The 17,689-nt window shown below is 46.1% G+C and overlaps 1 protein-coding gene across 2 annotated transcripts in view; it reads right to left on the reverse strand.

The window, feature by feature from the left end:
* The window catches only part of LOC146060500 (uncharacterized), a 334,626-nt gene that overhangs the window by 289,816 nt on the left and 27,121 nt on the right, over window positions 1-17,689 (reverse strand). The gene's annotated exons all lie outside the window — the stretch shown is intronic.

Raw genomic sequence — 17,689 nt, forward strand, 5'->3', positions numbered from 1 at the left:
AGAGTATTCAACCCAAAAAAAGATACAGAAAAAAATGCACATTTAGTGCTGGTGCCAGGTTTTAGGCAATTTGAGGTGGACCATTTCCCCCAATCTGAAGCAGCCCTCAGTCTTAAATCCACCCCGGATACTTGTTAACCTTGGCAGACAGTAAGTAGGATCAACATCTTTAGCTCCTCAAATTGAACTGTAATATTCAACCATCACACTCCCAGCCAGTGTCAAAATGGGTGATGACGAGCCTACGAGGGGTAAACAGAGGTAGGGGCCCATGCTTATGGTTGTGGCCAGCCACCACAGAGGCTTGGATAACCATTAGAGAGCGCATGATCTAAATATATAGATAGAAAATACTGATAGCTCATGCATTATAATGTACGAGATAAATAACAGTAATGCACTGTAGAGAATACACCATAGTCATATATATAGTATAACTTAACATATGTAAAATGTATAATTCATGCACAACCTGATCCTGAGTGTAGGACAGTGGGGCCCAAAGGATGTTTCCCTTGTACCCATGTGGGTCAGTCTGGCCATGCTCTCAGCGTAAGCTGGGTACACACCTATACAATCTAGGTTTTAATTTGAGCGTTCGATCAACCCTACTCCTGATTGAACATCCCTAAGCTACAGCTGATATGCGAGTACACATCTATACAATTTTACTTACAACGTTCGATCTCCTCCCATCCAAGCTATCACAAGAAATGATTGTACCACTATACACAATTCAGGTTATCAATCACGTCAGAGGTATTAAAATTACTATAATGGATTGGGTTAGGGCATGATTACAGTACTTAAACAAAGAAACTTCAACTGCATCATTACAGTCTTGGCTGGTCAGAGAACATGTGTGTGAACATATAGTGGTAAATATGGCCCTTATGGTTCCATTTCAGCAATGCATCACATGAGAACAGGCCAGGATGTGTTGTTGAACACGGAGCCATATGTTGTAACATGTACCACTATGGGGGAAATTTACTAAGATGTGTATTTCCCTTCACATGTGATGTTGCTATGGGCCAGGGTCTGGCTGGCAACTTTTAGCCTGGGGGGCAAGTCCAGAGCACTGGCCCATAAGTAACAACGCATCATTAAATGGCGGTTTTTCGGTAATAAATATGTATTAATAAAAAAAAGATAATAACGACACCACAGGCTGCTGCCCTGTATAATAACAGGACACCACAGACTGCTCCCCTGTATAAAAACATTACACCACAGACTGCTCCCCTGTATAATAACAGGACACCACAGACTGCTCCCCTGTATAATAGCAGGACACCACAGACTGCTCCCCTGTATAATAGCAGGACACCACAGACTGCTCCCCTGTATAATAACAGGACACCGCAGGCTGCTCCCCAGTATAATATCAGGACAACACAGGCTGCTCCCCCTGTATAATGATTCCGGTACTCTTTACTTAGCACGGCGCCCATCGCGGGCATTGAATGCACTAAAAAATCGGGTGCGACGCGACCGACGCGATGCCCGCGATTTCCCATAGGGAACGATGTTAAATGTCTCAATTGACCCGATTTTCCTGTTCAATGCCTCAATTGACCCGATTTTTGCATAGGAAACAATGTTAAATGGCCCACAGAGGCCAAATAGGCACCCTGAAGTGTGAAATGGCCCCCACAATTGTTAACGCCACCCCACGATCAACGTGAACCCGAAGCATGGTGAGCGCAGCGAGCCCGCGAGGGGCGGCGGAACGCGTCCTACGACCTTTTCATACCCCCACTATCCACGTCGGCGTGGAGTTGAGAATAGAATAGTGTGGCGAGCGCAGCGAGCCACTGAGCCCGAAGCGTGGCGAGCACAGCGAGCCCCGCGAGGGGACGCGGATACCTGTGAAGCCCGCGAAGGGATGCGTTTACCTGTGAAGGTATCCGCGTCCGCTCGCTATGCTTCGGGCTCGGTGGCTCGCTGCGCTCGCCACACTATTCTATTCTCAACTCCACGCCGACGTGGATAGTGGGGGTATGAAAAGGTCGTAGGACGCGTACCGCCGCCGCTCGCCACGCTTCGGGTTGACGTTGATCGTGGGGTGGCGTTAACATTTGTGGGGGCCATTTCACACTTCAGGGTGGCTATTTGGCCTCTGTGGGCCATTTAACATTGTTTCCTATGGAAAAATCGGGTCAATTGAGGCATTGAACATGAAAATCGGGTCAATTGAGACATTTAACATTGTTCCCTATGGGAAATCGCGGGCATCGCGTCGGTTGCGTCGCACCCGATTTTTAGTGCATTCAATGCCCGCGATGCCCGCGATTTTTTTACCTGCGATGCCCACGATCAAAATCATGGGCGCCGTGCTAGGTAAAGAGTACCATTATTCCTTACACCACAGGCTGCTCCCCTGCATACTAACAAGAAGACACCAAAGGCTGCTCCCCTATATTAAAAGAACAGGACACCACAGGCTGCTCCCGCAGTATAATCATACCAGGACACCATAGTCTGCTCCCCCTGTATAATTATACCAAGACTGTCCTGGTATAATTATACAGGGGGAGCAGTCTGTGGTGTCCTGGCAGGACACCACAGGCTGCTCCACCTGTATAATTTTACCTTACACCACAGGCTGCTCCCCCTGTATAATTACACCAAGACTGTTCTGGTATAATTAAACAGGGGGAGCAGCCTGTGGTATCCTGGCAGGACACCACAGGCTGCTCCCCCTGTATAATTATACTAGGACACCACAGGCAGTACTGTACTGTATTACTGTAACTGATACTTGATTTTAGGCCCGAGTCCGTGCTGCGGTTCCCGTCTCTGTGCCCTTCCTTGGTTTCACTTTCCCACACTGCGGCTCCGTCCTCCTCCGAGTAGCTGTCGACGTCCGTCCACCGCGGCCCGCCCCTTCCCCCCTAGACACACGAGTGTGGTTGACCAGGAATCAGGCCAGGAATGCTAAAGTAACAGGCTGCCGGCCCGGGACATGTGAACATGTCCTCATGCAGGAGGCCGGCGGCCATGTTCCTGTAGCAGCGGCACGGCTACAGGAGGTCGCAGGAGGTCACAGGAGGCTACAGGAGGTCACAGTGATGAAATGGCCCACAGAGGCCAAATAGCCACCCTGAAGTAGTAGTAGTACGTTTATTAGAAGTTTATTAGAAGTGTGAAATGGCCCCCACAATTGTTAACGCCACCCCACGATCAACGTCAACCCGAAGCGTGGCGAGCGCAGCGAGCCCGCGAGGGGCGGCGGTACGCGTCCTACGACCTTTTCATACCCCCACTATCCACGTCGGCGTGGACTTGAGAATAGAATAGTGTGGCGAGCGCACGCTTCATGCTCGGTGGCTCGCTGCGTTCGCCACACTATTCTATTCTCAACTCCACGCCGACGTGGATAGTGGGGGTATGGAAAGGTCGTAGGACGCGTACCGCCGCCCCTCGCGGGCTCGATGCGCCTGCCACGCTTCGGGTTCACGTTGATCGTGGGGTGGCGTTAACAATTGTGGGGGCCATTTCACACTTCAGGGTGCCTATTTGGCCTCTGTGGGCCATTTAACATTGTTTCCTATGGAAAAATCGGGTCAATTGAGGCATTGAACAGGAAAATCGGGTCAATTGAGACATTTAACATTGTTCCCTATGGGAAATCGCGAGCATCGCGTCGGTCGCGTCGCACCCGATTTTTTAGTGCATTCAATGCCCGCCATGGGCGCCGTGCTAAGTAAAGAGTACCCTTTTCTCTTGTTCTGGCATTTTCTGAACAACTTCATCATCAGAACTCCCACATCTACATTTACTGCAAATGAATCAAAAACATAAAAGAAGCAAATGCTGAAAGCTGCTCAGACGACAAAACTGTGGTTTTCACATGAAAGTCGCCCAGTATGTACGGGGTTTTAGATTTGGATGGGGTTTGTACTTCAAACTGATATCTATATTGCAGTGTTAACATAAAGCAGCCAGTATTTACTCTGCACAGAAACAAAATACCTAACATCTAACTCTCTGCACATGTTACATCTTTCCCACCTGCAGTGCACATGGTATTGACCATTAGCGAGAAAATTAGCTTTTTGCAAGTGAACCAGAATCAGGGGCCCCATCATTGAGCGTACCTCTTACTTTCTGTAGTGGGTACAAGCACTTGCACCTTGTATCCTGGTTTAAAGGACCGGTTGACTGCGGTGATGTCATAACTTTGTTTCTGATGTTGTTGGACTCTTTCCATGTGTTCGTTGATCGGCGCAATCTGTCTTAGATGGCTGTTCAATTGGGACACAAACTGAACGATATTAGGATCCTGACAAGGTTGTTGTTCCCACCCTTCTTTTAATAAATCCAGAATCCCTCTGGGCTGTCTCCCATACAGGAGCTCAAAGGGAGTAAGCCCTGTAGAGGATTGGAGTACCTCTCTGATTGTGAACATCAAATAAGGTAGGAGCAAACCCCAGTCTCGTTTTTCCTGAGACACTTTAAGGGTTTGATTAATCCTTTCTACCAGGCCATCTGTTTGTGGGTGATGCACTGAGGTGGTAATCCTGTCTACCTTTACCAACCGGCACATAGGCTTCATAAGCTTGGAAACATACAAGGTACCTTGGTCCATTAGGCCCCCGAGTATCTGGTGGCATAATCCACTACCACTAGAATGTATTGGTGCCCTCGAGCATATTTTTCCTCTGGTCCTATCAGAACTATACTCAAAAAGCACAGAAATGATAGGGAAGGGTACCAATGGAGCCCTAAACCCGGGCCGAGGGGAAATCTTTTGGTACACTGGGCATTCCTGACAATACCTCTTGACCGAGGCATAGATGCCTGTCCACAAGTACCTTTATTGTATGCGTTGGAGTGTTCTCTCCTGCCCTAAATGGCCTCCCCACAAACGTGTATGTGCAGCTTCTAATACCAACCGCTCAATCCTTCAGGGAACTACTAACCGATCTTCTCTTTTTCCCTGTAAAGTAGTAAAACAATATAGCAAATCATTCTTAAACATAAAATATGGCACACCCTCTGCTGGTAAAGTAGCAATCACCCTACTATCTACAACTTTTACAGTCTCAAATGCATGTACCAGACTGCTGTCAGTGTGTTTATCTGTAATGATATCTTCTCACCCACAGGGTTCCATTGGGCCACAGACTCATTTTTCTGGGGTGGTTCAGTAGCTGCAGTAGATCTCTCGGATGCCAAGCTTTGGTAGTCTCTGGTCCCTAAGCTGCCTGAGTTAGTGTCATGCCATGTAACTTGCTCCTGCAGCAATGGGAGGTCACTGCCCAGGATTAATGGATAAGGTGGTCTGGACGTCACCGCAGCTAGCACCTTTAATGGCCAGCCTTGTATGGTCAGTATACACAGGAGCACTCCTCAACATAGCCATGGATACACAACACCCTGACAGGAGGCAGGACCTTGTCAGCTAATGGAGAAACCACGTTGGCAGTGACAATGGTGAGCTAACTACCAGTATCCACCAGTGCCCATATCCCCTGGCCTTCCAACTGTACCAGCATCTGGAACAGGATGGACTCTACTTGGGTACACCCATAGTAGCCATGCTGAACATGGACTGAGCTGCTTTACCGCACTGCAATCCATTGGCTCTCCCTGTTTTGGGCAGACCCACCATACATGACCAGGCTCGCTGCATTCAAAGCACACCATAGGAGGCAGAGCCTTTGGCTTAACCACCAAGACCTGAGTTCTGGGCTTTGGTATGGGCATGAATCCTGACCTGGCTTTACTCAAATTTTCCAGGGTCACATGCTGCTCAATAACCACTGCTAGCTCCTCAAATGTCTGGGGGGTCAGCCTGAAGGGCCCGCTGCTGGAACAATTGGTAGCACCCCATGAATTATACGGCACACTTGACAGCACAACATGATTATACAGCAAATGCAGAATTCCACATCTGGACAAAAATGCAAGCTCACAGTCAGGTATATTTCACATTCTTGGCATCACAGACTTGTTCTATATTCTACAATCTTCCTCCACTTTGTGTTCTACCATTGCCACCTAGTGGGCAAAAGTAATTTCTGTATAATTTATTGCTCTTTATGATCGTAAAGATTAATTGTAGCATTACAAAACAGAGCAATACAGATTTCAATATACATTTTGTATAATAGCCTTCCATTAAATAAAATAATATATCTTTCTGTAGAATCGGTGTAGTGGTATTCTTTGTTTAGAAAGATATAAATATACAAAACAAAAGTACTAAAAAAGAGAAAGATATAGGATAAGCCTGAGACTGTTGCCGTGACAGCACCTTTATATGGCCTTTTTTACATATGGGGGGGATATGAGCCTTAAATCAGGTGTTGATAAGTAAAATTGGAAGATCAAGTACACAAATCCATGTTTAGTACCACAAAGTATTTTTAAAAGATGTCCAGATCTGTTCTTTTAGTGATTGGGATCAAGTTTTTACAGTACACAACTCTCACAAGTGTTGAAAAAATGTTCAGTGAATTTTTTTCTTGCAATGATGCATCAAGCCATTCCATTCTAAAAATGTGAAATTGTTTGTTTAAGAAAAGTGAGAATAGTGGGGATGTAAGGTGCAACCATAATTGAATAATGCATTTTTAGCAACTGCTGAGATGATTATCAATAATTTCTTGACCCACTGCGTCACTCAAGCACTCACTGACACTATGCCAAATATTGCCCACTCAGGGGTTAAGGGTAAGTAAGATACTAAGGGGGAAATTACTAAGATGGGATTTCTATTTCACATGGGATGTTGCTATGGGCAACCAATCAGATTCTATCTTCTAGAAGGTGCTAAATAAAGAAGTAAATTCTGATTAGTTGCCCAGGGCAACATCCCATGTGAAATAGAAATCCCATCATAGTACATTTCCCCCTCATAGTAAATTTCCCCCTAAATGTTGGGTAGCATATCTCCATATTTGAACTCAGAATCTCATTATTATTGGACATTCCCATAAGCTCAGCAGGGATCACAATATTTTATTATTTAGTACAGGTTGAGTATCCCGTATCCGAATATCCGTTATCCGAATTATTCCGAAAACCATACATTCCAGAAAGTAAAAAAAAAAAAACTAAAACTAAAGCTAAAAACTTACTGGGGACATTTGTAACCACACTACTGAGGACATGATACGTAACTGTCACTAAATATGTACAACAAAATGATTGCTTGGCATTCAAAGTCAGTGCCTGAGATTGTACACAAACTTTGTTTTATGTTTTGAAACCTTGTTTTTTGAACAAATAAAATACATTTGTGTGTATTTGATGTGTTTATACAGCATAAATGCGAGATACTACAAAATACATAATTGAAATATTTAAATATTCCGAAATACGGAATAATCTGTTATCCACAATTCTTCTGGTCCCGAGCATTTTGGATAAGGGATACTCAACCTGTACTGTATTTCTGCTACCTTCCACATTTATTATAATTTTAGGTAGTAATGTAGGCCCACCAAGTGGATCCCTAGTTATTCTCTTTGGTAAATTGCTGGATTATACTGATAAAATAATAACATTTGTTAACTTTACTTTGATACATCTTTTCGAAGTATACAGTTAAACATTCCAGTAGCTTTCTTGTATACTTCCATTCAGGGCTGGACAGGGACTGAAAATAGGGCGTGGCATTTAAAGTACACAGTCCCACCTCGGCTCCAAAAAGGGTGTGTGGCCACTCAAAAGGGGTCATGTGCTTAATACTGCATAGAAAAGTCGACATTTCAGGACTATCTCAGTCCTTTTATTGAGACAATTATGTCTAAATAGTAAACAAATACATTATATGTATTGGCAGGACGGACGTGTAATGGTTAGCATTACTGTCTCACAGCACGAAGGTCATGGGTTCAATTCCCATCATGGCCCTAACTGTGCAGAGTTTGTATATTCTCCCTGTGCTTGCGTGGGTTTCCTCCGGGTACTCCGGTTTCCTCCCACAATCCAAAAATATATTGGTAGGTCAATTAGATGAAAAAACACAGGAGGGTTTCTAGGCGCAAGGAAAACAGGAGAGCAGCTCAATAATATCCCCAAAAAACTTGTTCAACCCAAAAACAAGTGAAGATAATACAATACAAGAAATATTTTTTGTGGATATATCCAGAGCGCTGTCTGTGTCAGATTTTTCTTCTTCTCCAATTCTCACCAAATGATGATATGTGAAAAGAAGGAGAATAATTCAATGTGTAGGATTAACACTTTATGCTTTTAAAAGGGGGATAGATAGAATAAGACGTACCACACTCACAATAAAGGCTGTGTGGGTTGAAGCTCGTACATTTTTCACTCACTCAAAAAAACAAGGATGCACACATATAGCGATTTCTTTTCAAATACGCGTACCAATAACTCACAATTCACAAGGTGGTTTTCAAACACATCTGGGTATCTTTATCTTGAAAATTCCAAATGACTAGATAGTAACAATCTTCCTAAAACGAATCAAACTTGAGTTACACTGGAACAACGTATCAAAGACAAGTGGATGATGTCTGAGACTCTCTACCCAACAAAGACCATCCGGACAAGTCTAAAGTGTTGTGGAGTCCACCACATAAGTACCTCCAAATAAGTGTCCAGAAATAGCAGAAGTAGTCCAATGATTAGTCCAATAAAGTGCAAGTCCAGATAGCCAGCCAACGCGTTTCGATTTCCAATCTTTATCAAGGCCTCCAACAAAAATTAACCCTAGAATGTCTGTGTGTGCATGTATACGTGGTAGGGAATATAGATTGTAAGCTCCACTGGGGCAGGGACTAATGTGAATGTTCAACTATACTCTGTGAAGCACTGTGGAATATGTATGCGGTACTGTATATAAAAAAAATGTTAATAAATCAATTATATTGTGCAAAATAATTCTATATATGTTTTATTAACATACATACATACACATAAAAGTTATACACACAAATATACAAACATATAGTCATACACATACATATATTTGCAGACATGTATACACAGTATACAGTAGTCCTCCTTTCTCCCTCCCTCCCTCACACACAGGATACACTTACTGCATGTGACAGCTCCTCTGTCCTGAGTCCTCTCCTGTTTCTCCATGACTCTGGGCTGGCACTGACTGACTGAGTGCCCTGTATCTCCGCTCCCACTGCTTAGTCAGGGGTAGTTAGTGGTCAGGGGACAGGAGTGACATGGACCTGGCTCTGGTATGGTTAGATGCCCATGTTGATATGTCCATCCGTCCTCCTGAGCAGCACTGTGCATAGTGGGTTCAGTTGAATGGCCTTGATGTGACGTCATTACGTGATTACATCTCACGCACATCTCCACCCACTATGCACAGTGCTGCCCTGGAGGTTTTGCTGCCGGAAATGAATGTTGAATGAGAGGACAATCCAGCCCTAGGCGTGCGCAGCCCATTTTCTTAGGGGGTGCACCATTGGAGGGGTGTGTCCATCACAGCCTACTGGGCATGTCCATCGCCGCCTATGGGCATCAATGCAAACTAAATAGAAGGTGAGTTATTAATGTATATGCATTTCAGAACTAATCACCCCCCCACACACACACACACACACATACTAGAAGCAGAGGCAGTGCGCGTTGCAAAAATTTACACTGCACAATGCACATAATGCCAAGCACTGTAATGCCCATTACACATAATGCCACTCAACATAATGCCCATTACACATAATACATTGCACAGTAATGCCCATTCCATATCATGCCACCCAACATAATGCCCATTCCACATAATGCTACACACCTTAACGCCTATTCCACATAATGCCACACACCGTAATGCACATTACCCATGCCAGGGCTTGACAATATTTAGTAAAATATGGACAATAGGGACAGCACGCGCCAAAAATGTACATAGTATAGCCCATGCCATAATGCCCATTACACGTTGCGCCTCACACTGTGATGCCCATTACACTTTCTGCCTCACACTGTGATGCCCATTACACGTTGCGCCTCACACTGGGATGCCCATTAGATGTTGAGTCTCACACCGTGATGCCCATTACACGTTGCACTTCACATCGTAATGCCCATTACATGTTGCGCCTCACACCGTGATGCCCATTAGACGTTGCGCCTCACACCGTGATGCCCATTAAACGTTGCGTCTCACACCATGATGCCCACTACACATTATGCCTCAGACCATGATACCCATTACACATTATGCCACACACCGTAATGCCCATACATATTATACAACACAGGACAGACAGGTGTGGGGGGGGGCAAAGACAGATGGGGACAAAGTACCATATTGGGGGACTGACAGATGTAGGGGCAGCATAGACAGAGGGAAGAGTTAAGGAGGCAAAGACAAACTGACAAACAGATACTGGGATGCTCACCATTATTTTCTTTCCTTCACCAGACAATGGCAGAGTATTTCTGTGCAGCAAAGTCAGCAGCAGAGGGTCCTTTCCCTCTTCTTTCTTCTTCATGGTGCGGCTCTGGGCAGCAGTGTGTCCTCATGCGCTCCCTCCTCTCCCCACCTCATGATGCGGCACCGGGCAGCAGAGTGTCCTCATGCTCCCTACTAGCTCCTCTTCTCCCCTCATGATCAGGGCCAGTGCAAGGCTTCTCAGCACCCTAGGCAAACCCCCCCCCCCTCATTTTTTTTAGATCATGTGGTCATCCAATCCCCATGACCCCCCCCCCCCCCCCCCGGAAGGTGGCCAAGTCCCCTGCTTTTCCTCTGCACCCTCCCCTTTGCCACCCACAATAGAGTACAAGGAAGAGGGGGCAGCAATGTAGGAAGTATGACTCAAGGGAAAGTATGGAGGTGAGGTCTTAGAAGTTCCACAGCAGCCACCTGCATTAAGTACAACAAGGATCCTCATAGACATCCTTAATTTTTTGATTTGCAGACTTGGTGGCGCCCCCCAGATCCTGGCACCCTAGGCAGCTGCCTAAAGCTGCCTAGTGGTAGAGCCGGCCCGGCTCATGATACGGCTCCGGGCACGATGACAGCAGCAGCTTTTCCTTCTCTCTCCCGCTAGCGACTTCCAGGCAGCAGTTCCACCTTCCAGCAGGCAGGACACCGGCAGCCAAGGAAGAGGATTTGCTCCCTTCCCTCACTCGCAGTGCGGAGGCAAGAAAAGGTACTTCATTAGAAGGTGCCTGTGCCCCCCCCTCCCCAGCACCCTCCGTGCACATGCCTATGTCCGCAGCCCATGCAGCCATCGGCCCTTCTGGCATTTGCCAGAAGTGCCAGATATCCAGTCCGGCCCTGCTTCCAGTCTGCTGGCTCCCTCAATATTGGTCCAACTTACACAGTGCAAAAATGTCAACAAAATAATTTGGCTGTGTCGCATTTATTCCATGTTACAAAACTTATATTGCACTATGCACTCTATGGGCCGTATTTAATGCGGGCGTCGAGGGGGTTAAATGGCGGGGATCTCTGAGGGTACAGGGGTTAAAGTTAAGAACTAGTGGGGTGGATTAGGGTCAGACTCTGGAGAGGAGGGTAAGGTTAGGATGCTGCAAAAGAAGGTTAAGGTAAGGGGGGCAGGGGAAGAGGGTTAGGCTAATAACAAAGCCCATGTCCAGAGTCTCCGTATCAGGATGCCAGGGACAGTCTATTGACCGATGGCATCTCCACTGCCACGATATCGTATTTATCCCTTGCCTAACAGTATTATCTTGTTCCCCCCTCTATAACTAACCCCACTTTCCTCGCATGGAGGGAAAAAGGTTTGGATTCATCCACCAAGGCCTTCACGGATCTAGTACAGAGATTCACATTGCAAAATTAACATTGGTACATGTACCTACAGATAAGGCATTTCTTAACAGCCTCAGGATTGCCTAAGTCAACTTCACACTACCCAGTTTCAATGTCTAATATTATAACCATAGACGATCTTTTAAAATATCTACTCCTGAAACCATATAAACTGAGATACTTATACGCTTTATTGATAAGATGTACAGTGTCAGCTGATTCACAATGGACATTGTTGACAGACAAATGGAAAAAAGATACTCCACTGCTCACCAATAGGGAAAGTATATTAAGTTTATGTAATCAAACATTTACATCACTGAAATCGACATACCTTCAAGAAGTCTACCTGAGAACATTGCACAGGGCCTATATTACTCCTCACAGGAGAAAGTACATGGTACCAGATGAAACGGCCATTGCCTTAAATAAGGAATAACTTTGGCTACCTTTTACAATTGCACATTGGGGAGCTGTGGAAGACTGTACTAAGAGATACTTGAATAGGGATTCCAAACCCATTTTGAAATTCCAGGAATTTGGGATTAGTGAGAGCTAAATCTGGGTTTAATAGTATAATATTAGTAGGTTCTCACCAACTCAGTGATAAACATAATACCATGCTATAGGCAAGAAATGGAGAATTCTGCACACTGCTAGAAATCATGGAAGCAAACACAGCAAGTCAAATTGAGATCCCAAAGGATATGCAGCAAATGCAAAGTATGATGCCCCAGACCACTACTGTGCTGTACGGGTCTGCAGTGGGGGATGCAGGATGGCATCAGACTGTCAGTGATTGACAGACTGATGCCTTTTCGAAATGAAGAGGGGGTTGGCGACGTCCTCAGTTTCTCAAAACAAAGGTATTTTGCCACTGGTGTCTGAGAGGGATGAGGTCCTCTGATGGTGAATTCCTGGCCTCCTGCTTTGACCTGCAGAATACGGCTTGCGTGACCCCATAGGTCAAGCAGCTGCCCAATGGCTTCGCAGGAGGCAGTTCAGTACAAGTAATACATGCAGGTGTGATGCTTCCTGCTACATTACCTTATTAGTGATATAGGGGGACATTTACCAAAATGGATTCGTAGAAAAAAGGTGTATTCGTAGGGAGAAATACACCTTTTTTTTACGAATTTGTATTTTCGGGATTTACAATCCCAAAAATACAACAATTCGTAGTCCTAAAGATGGAACATTCGTATTTGTAGTTACAAATACGAATGTCTACACCATCGATAGAATACGACAGAAATCACCATTCAAAAGAATGGTGGTTTCTGATTTACTAAGCAGCCGTATGGATAATACGGCTGCTTAGTGGTGTAAAACACCCACGCAAATACGACAGGAAAATAGAACACCATTTTCATGTCGTATTTGCGTTTTTGCCTGCACGGATCAGTCAGATCCGTGCAGGCTTCGGTGTAAAAAAATAGAAAAAAAAAATAAATTAAAAAAAAAAACGGCGTGGGGTCCCCCCCACAGCCGAAACCAGCACCAGGCTGACAGAGCCTGGAGCCGGTAATTAAAAATCAGGGAACCCGACAAATAGGGGTTCCCCGATTTTTAACAACCAGCCCCAGGCTCCTGCTCTGGGGCTGGTTCCCAAAATACGGGGGACAAAATGACTAGGGGTCCCCCGTATTTCAAGAACCAGCCCCAGGCAAAACCAGCCAGCGGGTAATGCCACAGCCGGGGGGAGACTTTTTATGCAAGTCCCCCCGGCCAAAGCATTAACCCTACCGACCAGTCAGCCTGGCCAGGGGCCCTGGGGGAGTGGGGACCCCCCCAATAAAGGGGTCTCCCCCCTCCAGGACTTACCTGACCAGGCTGAAGCCTGGTGCTGTCCTCGATGCCCCTGGGCGGTGGGCATCGAGCTGATGGTTTTGTGTAAAAAATAGAATAAAAACCATTGTTTTTTACTGTGGCACTACAAGTGCCAGCAAGCCTCCCCAGCAAGCTGGGACTTGGATAACCACAAGTCCCAGCCTGCTGGGCATTAAAGGGCCCGCTGGGTCTTGTAGTGCCACCGTAAAAAAAATAGTTAAATAAAACACACTGACACCCGTTTTAAATAAAAGTTTAATACACACATTACATACATACTGATACTTACCTTTCTTGATCCCGTAGGTAGCCCTGGTCCTGATGTCCTGTGTCGTCCTCCAGGTCCATGTCGGCTGTCTGCGTCGTCCTCCAGGTCCATGTCGACGGTCCGTGTCGTCCTCCAGGTCCATGGCGGTGTCCGGGTCCGAAGAAATCCATGTTGGAGCTGTGGAAGGAAATCCTACACACCTGTTCCTGCGCTGAAGAAGTCTTCTCTTGATCCGACGTAGTCCAGGTAATCTTCCTGCTGTCGCCGGTCCCCGCTGTCTGCGCTGTCTCAGCATCGCGCTGAGGAGAGATGCTGAAGTTTCATATTCGGCGCCTCTCCTCAGACTGAATTCTATTGGCCGCCTAGCAGGCCAATCAGGAGCCGAGAAAGTCGGCTCCTGATTGGCCTGCTAGGCGGCCAATAGAATTCAGTCTGAGGAGAGGCGCCGAATATGAAACTTCAGCATCTCTCCTCAGCGCGATGCTGAGACAGCGCAGACAGCGGGGACCGGCGACAGCAGGAAGATTACCTGGACTACGTCGGATCAAGAGAAGACTTCTTCAGCGCAGGAACAGGTGAGTAGGATTTCCTTCCACAGCTCCAACATGGATTTCTTCGGACCCGGACACCGCCATGGACCTGGAGGACGACACGGACCGTCGACATGGACCTGGAGGACGACGCAGACAGCCGACATGGACCTGGAGGACGACACAGGACATCAGGACCAGGGCTACCTACGGGATCAAGAAAGGTAAGTATCAGTATGTATGTAATGTGTGTATTAAACTTTTATTTAAAACGGGTGTCAGTGTGTTTTATTTAACTATTTTTTTTACGGTGGCACTACAAGACCCAGCGGGCCCTTTAATGCCCAGCAGGCTGGGACTTGTGGTTATCCAAGTCCCAGCTTGCTGGGGAGGCTTGCTGGCACTTGTAGTGCCACAGTAAAAAACAATGGTTTTTATTCTATTTTTTTACACAAAACCATCAGCTCGATGCCCACCGCCCAGGGGCATCGAGGACAGCACCAGGCTTCAGCCTGGTCAGGTAAGTCCTGGAGGGGGGGGACCCCTTTATTGGGGGGGTCCCCACTCCCCCAGGGCCCCTGGCCAGGCTGACTGGTCGGTAGGGTTAATGCTTTGGCCGGGGGGACTTGCATAAAAAGTCTCCCCCCGGCTGTGGCATTACCCGCTGGCTGGTTTTGCCTGGGGCTGGTTCTTGAAATACGGGGGACCCCTAGTCATTTTGTCCCCCGTATTTTGGGAACCAGCCCCAGAGCAGGAGCCTGGGGCTGGTTGTTAAAAATCGGGGAACCCCTATTTGTCGGGTTCCCTGATTTTTAATTACCGGCTCCAGGCTCTGTCAGCCTGGTGCTGGTTTCGGCTGTGGGGGGGACCCCACGCCGTTTTTTTTTTTAATTTATTTTTTTTTTCTATTTTTTTTACACCATGCAGCCTGCACGGATCTGACTGATCCGTGCAGACTGCTAGAAATAATTCGTATTAGCAGCCGTATATACGGCCGCTAATACGAATCATTACACCATCGGAGGGTTACAAAGCAGTCGTATATGACTGCTTTGTAACTGATCCTCCGGAACACGACTTTGCATACGACTTAAACAGTCGTATGCAGTCGTAGGGAAAATACTAATACGAAAAACTAGGTTTTTCATATTGGTAAATTTCCCCCATACTTGCTACTTCAATTCTCTGGTCACATCTGTATCAGGCCCTAACACGTGGGATTGGGGAGAAGGCCCCTATCCCATGTGTAATCGTGGGTTTATGATGGTTTATGATTGGTGCAGGTGTATAGAAATCCAGCACTTCTGTCTTGCTGGCATTCATTTTGTTGCCTGAGGGGTATATTTATTAAGATGGGATGTTGCACATAAAAAACAATCAGATTATACTTTTGTTATTTTGTCCCTTCTAGAATATAATATAATCTGATTGGTTGCTTTTGGAAACATCCCATCTTCAATAGAACTCCCATTTTAGTACATTTACCCCTGAATGTGTAGCATGGAGAACAATGAGGCAGATGTATCAGGCCTGGAGAAGAGATAAACTGGAGATAAAATAAAAGCACCAGCCAATGAACTCTCAGCTGTCATTTTCAAACACAGTTCATTGGCTGTGCTTTATCTCCACTTTATCTCTTCTCCATGCTCAATACATCTGCCCCAGTATCAGGGCTTGTTCCATGAGTCCAGTTTTCTACCCAGAAATTGCTGCATTGAAGCAGATCTTTGCTGCCAAGGGCTGCATAACTAGAGTAAAAATTAGAGTAGAGAGCAAATTTCATTGGTAATTCCAATGCTAGAAGAGCCAACTTGATTGACAGAGACTCTTGCTGTAGGGCAGTGTTTTTCAACCACATTGAGCTGTTCTAATGTGTGCACCCAGATCTAGAGATGCCCAAACCAGTTTACAGCAACCACCAGTTCAACTGTTATTTATACCCCTTTTACACCAAAAATCCCGGATCCGACCCAGCATTTGGAAGAAGGATCCAAGCTGGGTCGGATCCGGGATTTACGCCGTTTACACTGCGGTGCCCATCCGCAGTGTAGAAGGAGGCGGCAGCGTAGAAGGAGGGGTCATCCCCGCTGGGACAGCCGATCGCTATGCTGCGGGCAGCCTAGCACCAAGGTAAGCTGCTGGGCTGCCCCCAGCCCCGTGCACCTCCCCCCCCATCCGTCGCCCGGAGGGTGAATGAATGCCGCACACAGGCATCCATTCACTTCCTCCGCTGCCGCTGTCTGCAGAGTATAGCAGACAGCAGCGCAGGCTGTGTGTGTGTCCCCCCCGTCCCCCCCCCCCCCCCCGGTCTGAACCTGATGCTGCAGTCCGCAGGTTGTACGTCCCCCATTGATGTAAATGGGAGCCGGGTCGGATGACCCAGCGTTCCCATTTACAGCACCATCTACCCAGGTCCTAGCCGTGTAAAGGGACACGTCCCATTTACACCGCCGCTGACCCAGATGTCCCATTTACACCGCCGCTGACCCAAATCTGACCCGCCAAAGACCCGGGGTTTAAAAGGGGTATTACTGGTCTCTTCTTTTTGTGTAAAGAGCCAATGTATTTTATTTTTGTTACCTGTGGGGACCAGTGTGATTCTTTTTATATGGGGGCCAAAAGGTTTGTTTGTTTTTCCTGTGGGGGCCAATGTCTTTTGCCCTGTGGGGATCTCATGGTGTGCCTTGGCATTTTTAACATCTTATTTATTGTGCCGCAAGATAGAAAGGTTGAAAAAAAACTGCTGTAGGGGAACTAATGCAAAGAGACATATCATAAAGAGACATTTTGTTTCAATCATCTTTGCTACAAAACTGACCAGGTCATCAACAAAAGTTCAATTAAAATGTTCACAGTAGCATTGGCATAAAAGTATTCAAAATATGAAACAAAGAAGCATAAATTAGAGATAAAATTGAAAGTCATCAAGAAAGTTTAAAAAGTCTGTCACTTGAATCTGATGAATCAGAATGTTGTGGGGCTTTTTTCTAAAACCGTGATGCAAATAAATACTTTTTAAAGTTTTTATGGTCAGCCAAAGGAACATTAAAAATCTCCAGGACAATAATTTATAACGATTGCATTTAAAGAAATGGAAGTAACAAATAAATATTCTGCCTTCTAAACCTGTAAAGATAACTTCATCTTACATAGTTACATTTTATAATAACAGTATGAGCAAGTGGAACACTAAAATATTTGGGAAATATTAACCTTACAACATACAGGTTCAATTAGGTCTGATTTATTAGTCAGTCCATACCTCCCAACAGTCCCGTTTTCCGGGGCCGGCTGTGTCCTGCGGCGAGGGGGGGGGGGGCAGTTGGGAGTCCC

Source organism: Crinia signifera, chromosome 2 (genome assembly GCF_055691185.1).
Source record: "Crinia signifera chromosome 2, ASM5569118v1, whole genome shotgun sequence".
NCBI lineage: Eukaryota > Metazoa > Chordata > Amphibia > Anura > Myobatrachidae > Crinia > Crinia signifera.